At 47.4% G+C, this 10,233-nt stretch overlaps 1 long non-coding RNA gene across 1 annotated transcript in view; it reads right to left on the bottom strand.

The window, feature by feature from the left end:
* Window positions 1-3,030: 3,030 nt before the first annotated feature.
* LOC140698239 (uncharacterized) overlaps window positions 3,031-10,233 on the bottom strand; it is a 102,563-nt gene continuing 95,360 nt past the window's right edge. Inside the window, exons 5-6 of the long non-coding RNA XR_012075875.1 lie at window positions 3,304-3,422; window positions 3,031-3,126 (exon numbers count right to left, since the gene is read on the bottom strand). This is a non-coding gene — a long non-coding RNA (uncharacterized lncRNA). The remainder of the gene's footprint in view (window positions 3,127-3,303; window positions 3,423-10,233) is intronic.

Genomic DNA, 10,233 nt, shown 5'->3' with positions numbered 1-10,233 from the left:
GGACACAATGTAAATGTCTAACCAGAACAGTGTCTGAAGGAGTAAAGAGGATTTTGATGCTCTCTGCTAATGTCTTTCCGCCCAATATTTTAGATTAAAATAATTCAAAGCTACAGAAACCTTGAAAGAACAGCACAGTGAATATTTATGTCACCCTCCCATTTCTCCACATTTGCTTCTTCCCTCCACGCATATGTGTGCCTGAGTGTTGTGTGTGGTGTGTGTATTTACATGAGTGTATTTGTGTCTAGGTTTTTTTTCCCCTAAACTATTTCAAAGTAAGTTACTGACATCATGACATGTCACAATGGAACTACTAAGAATGACATTCTCCTAAAATACGACAATCACACTGAAGACATTTAACATTAGCGTGATAGGATTATCCAATGTATAGTCCAACTGTCAAAAAAATACATTTTATAGCATTTTTGTGAGAAGGAACCAACCAGATTCACTCATTGCAGTTTGGTTGTTATATCTTCTTAGTCTCTGTGAATTCGCAGGAGACCTGCCTTTTGACTTTCTGTCTTCCTGACACTGACATTATTCAAAAACGTCCAGCTGGTTGTCCTGATGACTGTCTGATGAACTGGGGTTTGCTGATTGCTTCCTCACGATCATATTCAGGCTGAGTGTCTGAGGGAAGACTGCTACACAGGTGATACCGTGTGGACCCCACTGCACACATCAGGAGGCCATAAAGTCGTAAGGTCAGTTGCCCTCATTGTTTGTGATGCCAAGTTTAATTATTTGGCTAAGGGGATGTCTCTCAGATCTCTTCAGTATAAAGATAACTTTTGACCTTTGTAATTAATGATTACACTGTGGGTGTTTTTGTTTTTGTTTTTGTTTTGTTTTTAGGGGCCAAAAGTCATCTACTTTTCCTGGAAAAAAATATCTTCCCTCCATTGTCCCATCAAACACCGCACTAACATTACGGTGTGCCTTAGAGCTCACACTGGCACCCAAGAGGCTGCTCCCATGGCAGGAACCTTCCTGAATGTAGTAATGAATACTTTGCAGCATGTTACAGTTTACAGAGCATTCTCCCCAAATTACAGCTTTTTGTCTTCCCCCAATTCCCTTTTTCTTCTATGAGAAGGGAGACGGTTTAGAATCACTCCCTCATTCACTCACTCACCCATCCCTTCCTTCTGACCACATCCAGGCACGGAGCTGGAGGCAGGGGCTTTTGGGGATGAGTGAGACAGGCAGGTCTGGGCGAGCAGACGGACGCACAGACTGCAGTAGAGACACACTCTGGTGTGGAGAACTTGATGATGAAAGGAACCCACAGGAGAGAATTACAGGGAACTGGAAACAGCCTCCAGCTTCTCCTACCATTGCCTTATAAGAAAATGTTTCCTCCTTATAATTAATTAATTTTTTAATTGAAGTATAGTTGATATATAATGTTGTGTTAGTTTCTGGCGTACAGCATAGTGATTCAGTGATACATATATAATGTTTCTTCCTTTTTAAAGCGTTGTCAGTTGGGTTTTCCGTTACTGTAGCTAAACGTGTGCTAACTGATCCAGTATTGTCACTTGCAGATGAGGAGATTAAGTTCCCAGAAGCAAAATGGTTTTGCCAAATGACACTCAGCTCTTAAGTACCCGAGGTTGTTCTTGATCCTGAGTACCTGATTCCAAGTTCCATGCATCTCTGTGCCCTGTGCTGGTCCCCTAGAGGAAGAGACAAGGGGATCCCCTCTGGTCTGAGCCTCGGTGCACTCTCCAGCTCCCCAATTCTGCACACAGAGCAGAGATGGCCAGACAGAAAGAGGATGCCCCGGGCACTTATTCAGGTGGTATGAGCGTCGGTCACTTTGTCCCAGGTGGCTGAGTGATGGGCATTTCAGAGGAAGGAGCAATTTCATTAAGTTCAACACTGTTCACGTGGACAGGTAGGTAGCCTACACAGTTCATCAGCCCACACAGATGAACAGACTGTCTGAAGGCCACAAAGTGTAAATACAGATCCAAGGCCCAAGTTTTGGAGAGACCAAATGGATGCATAAAAGACTGAATGGCTCCCGGAACAGGAGTCAATGGAAGGAAAGAATCTATTGGTCTTGGGGCCACAGAGTAGGCTCAGTGTAGCAAAGAGCAAGGCTCGCCAGCCTGCTGTGAGTTTGAAGGAGGGGGACAATTAGGCATGAGCTATTTGCAGACAGAAAGGGGAAAGGTGAACAGCTTAATTCCAGGTGCAGGCTTGACGCTGAAGACTACCTCGACAGAGGCTGTGAGCAGATGCCCGTGGTCATCCTTGTAAAGGGCAGCGCCCAGAGTCAGAAACATTTAAAGCATATCTTCTGAGCTTTAAAAGAGGCACCATCTATATAAATACGAAGGTCAAGAATTTTAAACCCTTGGCTGCTAATTGTCCCACTTCACCTTAAGTAATTTTGCTAGAGAATGCTGATGCAGCCCGCATCTGTGGTAGTGTGTGTGTGCATGCACGCGCACGCGCGTGCACTTGTGTGTAGGGGAGGTGGTGAGAGCGGGGAAAATGTGGCATTTTTGCCAGCATTTGCCTTTTTTTTTTTTAATTTTGGTCTTTTTTTTCCCCCTGCTGTTCTCCACCCCTACAATAAGCTGAGGCAGTGTAAGTTACAATTTATTAGCTGGTTGCTATGGGTAACACCAGTGCTCCACAGACATTCCCTTCAGAAATAGTAACATTTAATGTAATGTAAAACAGAACTACTGTATCACCACTTGGTTGGCTTCTGCTGGCTTGCTATATTATATCCTTCCCTGCCGAGACCGAAGCCTCGGGAAATTAGCTCGTGAGGTTATTTTATTATGATGATGGGTGTCTGTCATACCCTGTGTTTCATGAAAAAGAGAGCTTGCCAACTAAGGGTGTCTGCAGAAGCTGGGTTGCCAGCTTGGCAGGGCCACACAATGCCCGGAGACCTAATGTTTGTTTCATCTTCCTGTTCATTATTTTAGTCAGTCTTCTCGAAGCCACATCCCAGAAGCCCAAGGCCACTTACCATTTCAGGGAGGCTTGTCATAACTACCGATGGGTTTTATTTATTTGGCCATCTGTATCGTATTCGTAGCAGGCTGGTTAACAAAAATTTGTGGGCCGGTAAATTTTTAGCATAAGATTTAGCTGTAAGGGAGATTTAAATGGAAATGATTAGGCAATGGCAACCCGGAGTACAGTCATTCAACTTAAAATAAACCCAGAATAAGAGAGATTGGCATTTCCAGGTCACCCACATTCTCCCTTCTCTGCCCACTGTCTCCATCAACCACCCACCTCACCGCAACCCCGCCCAGAGCACACCTTCTGCCAACAGTCTCTCACTTCTCCCTCCTGCTAGCGGAGCTGTGGCTCTTTCACATGTGGGTCACTGGGTCGGGCTCCAAGTTTGTCTTGTAGGGTCCAGTTCCCAAGGAGGAATGCTGGGGTGAGAGAAAGACTATGAGATCGGGAGCCAGATGGTCCGTGTTCAAAGCCTGACTCTGCCGCTTTCTGGCTGCAGGACCCTGGGCAGGTCACAACTACTGGGAGCCTCAGTTTTCATATTATGAAATGGGTTAATAGCATTTACCTCGCACGCATATCCAAAGGATGAGAACGGGGAAATGTATGTTACATCACCTAGCACAGTGCCTGGCTCATGGTAGGTGTTTAAAAGGGGGTCCCGCTTACTCTTTTACTTTTCTGGAACCTGAGATGTTATTCCTCCCTCTGCCTGATTGACTCTTGGTGAGCTTGTCCATCTGGGCAACTTCTGCTTTTTGTAAAGGACTCAGCTCACATACAGCCTCTTTTGCAGTCACCCTGCCACCTCCCGTTTTCAGACCCTTCCTCCTCCTGCTCTCAGCTCTGTGTGGCACCTCATGTACCCCTGTTGCAGAAGCACGAATCTCTCTTCACACGTCTTTCTCCCATGGGCTCTGGGCTCCTTCAGGGCCAGGACCTTACCTCTCTCCTTCTAGTGTGGTACAGAGGTTTTCAAGGAAGTTTGTTGGATGTACAGATGAAGTAAGGAAGGAACCAGTTCTTTAATTCATGTTCACCTGCCACTACACCTAGGGGACAAAAGCCCAGGCTCCAGGTCAGTGGCTGCCACTAGGACTAAGGGATAGCAATATGCCACCGTCTCAATGGCTCAAAAGCCTTTGGCAGCAATTCACAAAAGCTGCTGCTCACAATGGCTTAAAAATGAGAGCATTAATTATGCCCGAGAACAAGAAGTACTGCTCTTCAGTGATGTCACCGAGGACCCAGATTCTTCAGCAACACCAGGCATCGCATCCAGATCAAATGGCTGTATCTGTTTCCCTTTTTATGAAGGGAAAACCTCTTTTAGAACCTCCAATTGCCACTCAGTAGACTTCTGCTCATGGTTCTGGCCAGAGTCACCTCACGAGTCTTTTTTGAAGTGAGTAACTAGCACGGGGAAAGGGACACTGTAACAGCTCAGTGAAACTAGTGAGCAGGACGGGCTGCCAAACAGAACTGAGGTTCTGTTAAGAGGGGAGAAGCCCGGGGGTAAGGTTATCAGGGATAACCCGCCACAGAGCTGGCTGCAGTGGTGTTCATTCATCCGTTCCTTTATTCATTCACCAGATACTTGTTAAGTGCCTGCTGTGCACCAGGCCCGGTGCTGGGAGCCGTGGATGGTTGTGAACCAGAAACCAAAGACCCCTCCCCCAAAGGAACTAACATTCTGGGAAGGTGAACATGTAAACAGATAAACAAGGGAATTAGATTGTCGATAAGTGTCAACAAGGAAATAAACAGGGCAGTATAGCAGAGAGTGAACGGGGGCTACACTAGCCTGGATGGTCAGGGAAGGCCTCTATGAGAAGGTGACATTTGATGAAACAGGGAGCACACATCAGGAGAGGATCAGGAGGAAAAGTACTTCAGGGAGAGAGACAACAAGTGCAAAGGCCCTGAGGCAGGATGAGGTGACTGTGGGGCTGGGGCAAAGTCGGTGCCTAATGACTGATTGAACGTTGCTCCTGGAACCCAGCCTGGCTCCCACCCCAGGCTGGAAACAAATCATTGGCAGCAACTCCGGCTTCCCAAAGCCTCTCCTGCCCAGACTTGCAGCCTCACCCAGGTCAGAGGTACAACTGCTGAGGCCACAGGACAATAGGGTCAGCTGTGGACTCAGCATGTGGGAAAAGCCACCATGATTCTGATGACGGACCCACACGTGGGGTCAAAGGCTTCTGCCTAATTTGTGTAGCCAGGATTTCCTCGGCCACATCCACCTCAAGGTATGGACAGGCAGACGCCAGGTAACCATGGAACTGCCTTCTGTGTGTGTCTTTCTGCTTCCCCCGTGGTCTCACAGGCCTCACAGCTCCCCCATGGTGGCAGGGCGGGCCCAGCGGCTCCTTCACGAGGAGGTGGGGCAGCGCTGGCAGCCCTGAGGGATGCGAGGGGGCGGGGCCTGCTGGTGTAGGACTCTCTCCCACCTTCCCGTAGCCCACTTTCTGGGTGGGCGTGAGGACTGATGGATAGACTGGGTCCCCAGATCTCATTCCATCTCAGAGGCTGGTCCTTCCTCTTTCTGTCCTCCTCTTGCCTACAGTGACAGCCTCTCCCGGGAGGTTCAAGCCAGTATGCCCATCATAGCCTGGCCAGGCCCGAGAGCTGTGAGATCCTCCTCCCCCTTGCCCACCGTGACAGCAGGTGTGCTCACTGGGCTTCCTCGGGAGACTGGTCTCTTTTCCTCCCTCTCCCAGGCAGCCACCTCCCCAGATCCATGTTAAATCTTGCTTTCCTTCTTAACTAGTTTAGGCTCACAGAGTGTCCAAATGAGGCCACGTTAACATCAGTGGCTTGTCACTGGCTCACTGCCCTAGGACACCAACCTGCTCAGTGTGTCTCCTACCCATAGCTTCTCTGGGAGTCCGGGGGATGTCTCACCCACAGTGCAAGTTGCTTCACCTTCCTGGACCTTTGGTTCTTGGCAGTCGGCTTGGGAGTGTAAGAACAACTCCCTGCCCCCAGTGTGACAATACTACAGGGCCCTAGGACAGGGTCGCTGGGCACCGGGGCCTGGAAGGCTCATGAGACACCCCAGCTGTCTGCTGGCCCCCACGCCAGCCCCAGGACCACTGCTTCCTCCTGACTTGTGCTGCTCAGTCTGCCAGGCTCCTTTCTCCTTGAGGTTCAGCCGTCTCCTAGGACCTGCACATTTGGCTTTTGTCACCAGTTCCCCCGCCTCCTTCCTCTCTCTGTCCCAAGTCTACAGACAACCCCAGTGGTCAATACAGTGGGGTTCTTTCTGTAGAGCTCCAGAAATCTGGGTGGGAAGTGGGGGAGATGTCAGTCCACCATCCAGACATATCTGAATCTTGCCCCTAGTCCAGCCTGCTCTAGAATGTTAACAGCAAAGGGAGGGTGGGGGCCCCTGGGATCAGTGGCCTCATTCTGCAGATGAGCCCACAGAGGTCTAGAGAGGGAAAGTGGCTGGACTCAGGACATGGGACTCAGGACAGAACTCATGGCAGGATGGGGCTAACCAGGTCTCCTAACTTTCAGTCTGAGTCTCTGTTTACTGGATTTTCCGCCCTCTCCCACGCAGAGTTTTACAAAAGCCCTTTTAGCTTTGAGCGCCTCCTCCTTCACCCCTCCTCCACCCTCGTATGACATCTGATAAGGGGCCCAGCCACAAGTGGCACTGCTGTCTATCTTGAGGATGGAGACCACCTTTGATGTTCCTTCTTCTAGTACACATAGGAGCACCCACATGTATTTATTGAACCAGATTAGGGCACAATTTCCTGCTTTCTACTTATTCTGTAGTATTAATAGGATTCCTGTGAAAAGAAAAGTGTGTATTTTCTGCTCTAACAATTAGTTAAACAAATTACAATTATTGTTTATTACCACAGGACTTAGAGCTTCTGACTCTAGCCACCTAATAGGAACCTATAATAAATCTAGAAACTGTGCTCTGTACCCTATTTTGGAAGAGCCTGCCTGGGGGAGGAGGCACGGAAATTCTGAGGCTTCCCTGCTCCTGGGCTGGGGAATTCTGGCTCCCTACACAGCCAAAGCCTTGATTAGTCTTGGGGTGATTGATCTTACTCCCTGGGGAAGCCGCCTCTTCATGAGTACAAGGCTACTGTGGGGGGGAGCTCAGAGCACCCACTTTGCACCCGTGGGCCTCCTAGCGTGGCTGAGATGCTTGCACTCTGTGTTCCCCGCTTCCTGGAGCAGAGTTTAAGGAAGCCAAACAGGCTTCTGGCCCAAGAGACCAGACATGAGATGAAACCTGTTTTCCAACGGGCATTCTTCTGGCTTTTCCTTCAAGTGGGATTTTTGACTGTAGGATTGGGTTTAAACATTGAATTTCAATTTTGTACACACACACCAAGAGGCCCCGGGGCATGGGGGCGTTGGAAATGAACACGAGCCCAAGTCCTCTACCTGCCAAGTGTTCGATTAAGCTGCTTAGGTCTGTTTCCACCATCCTGTCTTTCAAATATTTATGTGGCAGATTATAGGCGAGCTTCAAAGGCAAGGAAATGCAAATCTGTTCTATAAATCATAGAATAACACAGCTGCTGTCTTCCTCAGAGTGACAGCTTACGAATGCCAGCGTTTCTGCCTGCAGGAGGGGTGTTGGGAGGTGCGCTTCTTGCTCTCAGCCAGGCCTGGTGTGTGTGTGTCTGTGTGTGTGTGTCTGTGGGTGTGTGTTTGTGTGTGTGTGTCTGTGTGTGTGTGTGTTTGTGTGTGTGCTGGAGGTGGGAGAGGGAGTGGGAAGTACTAACGATATTTGCCTTTTTGCAGAACAGCAGGTTTGGTTTTATTTTATTTATTTTATTTTCCCAGCAGTGAGGAGTTAACTTACTCCATGAACCCTAACAAACTGTGGAGGGATAGAATCTCCCCAGGGATCTAAGGCACCCAGGAAACTAGAGATGGGAGTGGCTTTCAGTTTGGGGGAAAGTGTACCTAGAAAGTGAAATAAGGAGAGGGTGGGTAGAAGTCAACAGGCAATAGCTTTGAGAATTCCAAAATGAATTTAATTTAGTCGAAATGAGGTGAAAAGGAAATTGCGCATCGCAAATAGTCATGCACATTAAGCTCTGCCCCAGGGCCTTAGCAATCTGCCAGGAGAGGCTCCAGTGTGTTGAAGACGAGCCTTTTGTGGGCTCTTCTGGCTGTTGCCATGAACACGTGGATTCGGTACACTGGTGCTCAGTGACACAGTAACATCCACCGAGCCCAGCGCTGGGGTTTATGGTCCTTGTCCAGCAGCTGCTTCTGGCCTGGTGTCATCCTGGGGAAGCACCTGGGGAAAGTGACGGTCAATAGGGTGCAGAGGCCCCAGGGAGGAGGAACATGAGGAAATGTGCTGGGGAAAGGTTGGCTGGGCCTTAGTCAGAATTCTGCTGCAACTGACTCAAACTATCTGAGGCAATAGGGGAATTTTCTGGGTTACAGAAGGGAGTGTGAAGAGCCAAATTATGGGAAAGGAGGGCTGGAGCTGGGCCTGGGAACAGCTGGAACAGCTGGCACACTGCCAGGGCTCTCCTCCTTCACCTGTCTGTGATGTTTCTCTGCGCTGTGTCTAACACGGCTGCGACAACTACCAGATTCTGTACCTAACACCTCTGACCGCTGTAGAAACTATTCTGTGCCCAACAATTTTGCTACGATCAAATCTTATTTCAAGTTATTCCAGGGAAGAACTATGATTGGCCCGCCTGGGATCAGGTGTTCACACCTGGACTAACCCACTATGGGAGGGGGCATGGGGCTATATAAAATAAAAACATGGCAGTTCTTGTGGGCCTCGTGTTGATAAGGAGAGGCCTTTCCAGCAAAAGGAATGGGTAGGCTATGGGCAGACAATCTAATAACCATCTACTACAGCCAAGAGGCAACTGGAAAAGGGACAGGGAAGATACTGTGGTGAATGAATTACGTATTGGAATTCCACTGACCTCCTTGAAACTCAGTATTCCACAGGATTCCTTAATGACTGTAAATTCTCCTGTTTCTCCTTTTTTTTTTTTTCCTGACAGCTCTTTTTTTTTTTTCTCATTGATTTCCCTGGATCCTCCTCTTCTCTACATTAAAGATCCCCTCAAGATTGCAGGCCCTTTGCAAGCTTGCTTCTAGAGGAGACCAATAGACACCTTCCTTTCTTGCATAAAAACCACGCCCTGTCACAAGCTTCCCCTGATCTTCCAGAAGAAATCGACATTTAAATCTCTGTTAGTTCGAAGCGGGGTCCCTGAATCAGCCATGTCTGAGTCACCTGAAAACTCCTAGGAACTGCAGGAACTTGGGACTTGTCCCAACACTACTGAATCAAGCTACATTCCAGTAAGATGACCTGGTGAATTCAATAATCTGAAACGCATTGCTTTAAGCAGTTGCAAATTGAATTCATAGTCTTTCTGCTCTTGACATCTAAATAAATATCTCTTCACAATTTTCCCACGAGGTCAAAAGCAACTATGTCTAAAAACCCAGACTCACAAGAACCCTCGGAATTACTTTTTTCAATGCTTGTCTTCACTACCTACACCCAATCCATCGCCAGTTTGTACCTATTCATCCCGCTGTCTCATTGGTCTGCTTTTCCTAAACACCTATAGCAGGCTCTAACAGATGCATTTGCCAGTCGGCCTCTTCATTTATAAATTTTATAATGTGCCTAATAGTACTATGCCTAATTAGCATATTTACACACAATACAAATCTAACGTGCAATTATTTTCAGCCTGGTAGGGGCAGTTTTTATCCATGACTTTGTGAGCTGTTGTAAGGGATATTGCAAACAATCTACTATTAATTATACGTCTTAATTTATGAATAATTTATATTTTTAAATATATTAGATGGGATTAAATATTATTTCTAAAATTATGTTCACTAACTTGCATTCTAATATGCTATAGTGAGTAGCAGAGAAAGTGGTGGAATAATACACATTGGGCCAGAAATTGTACATAAGAGTATGTCTCATACATAAGCATCGTTTATCACAGGGGTCAGAAAACTCTGCAAAGGCCAGATGGTAAACTTGTAGGCTTTGTGGGCCACTTGATCCCTGTCGCAACTACTCAACTTTGTCATTATAGTGAGAAAGCAGCCACAGAATACATCTTGATTACTACAGCTTTAAAACAAGTCTTGGAATCAGGTAGTTTAAGTCTTCCAATTTTGAATTTCTTCTTCAAAGTTGTCTTGGCTAATACAGTTTCTTTGCATTTCCATATAAATTTT

The sequence above is a fragment of the Vicugna pacos genome, chromosome 9, assembly GCF_048564905.1.
Source record: "Vicugna pacos chromosome 9, VicPac4, whole genome shotgun sequence".
NCBI lineage: Eukaryota > Metazoa > Chordata > Mammalia > Artiodactyla > Camelidae > Vicugna > Vicugna pacos.
The sequence above is the reverse complement of the archived record's forward strand: the minus strand, read 5'-3'. Positions and strand labels throughout refer to the sequence as shown.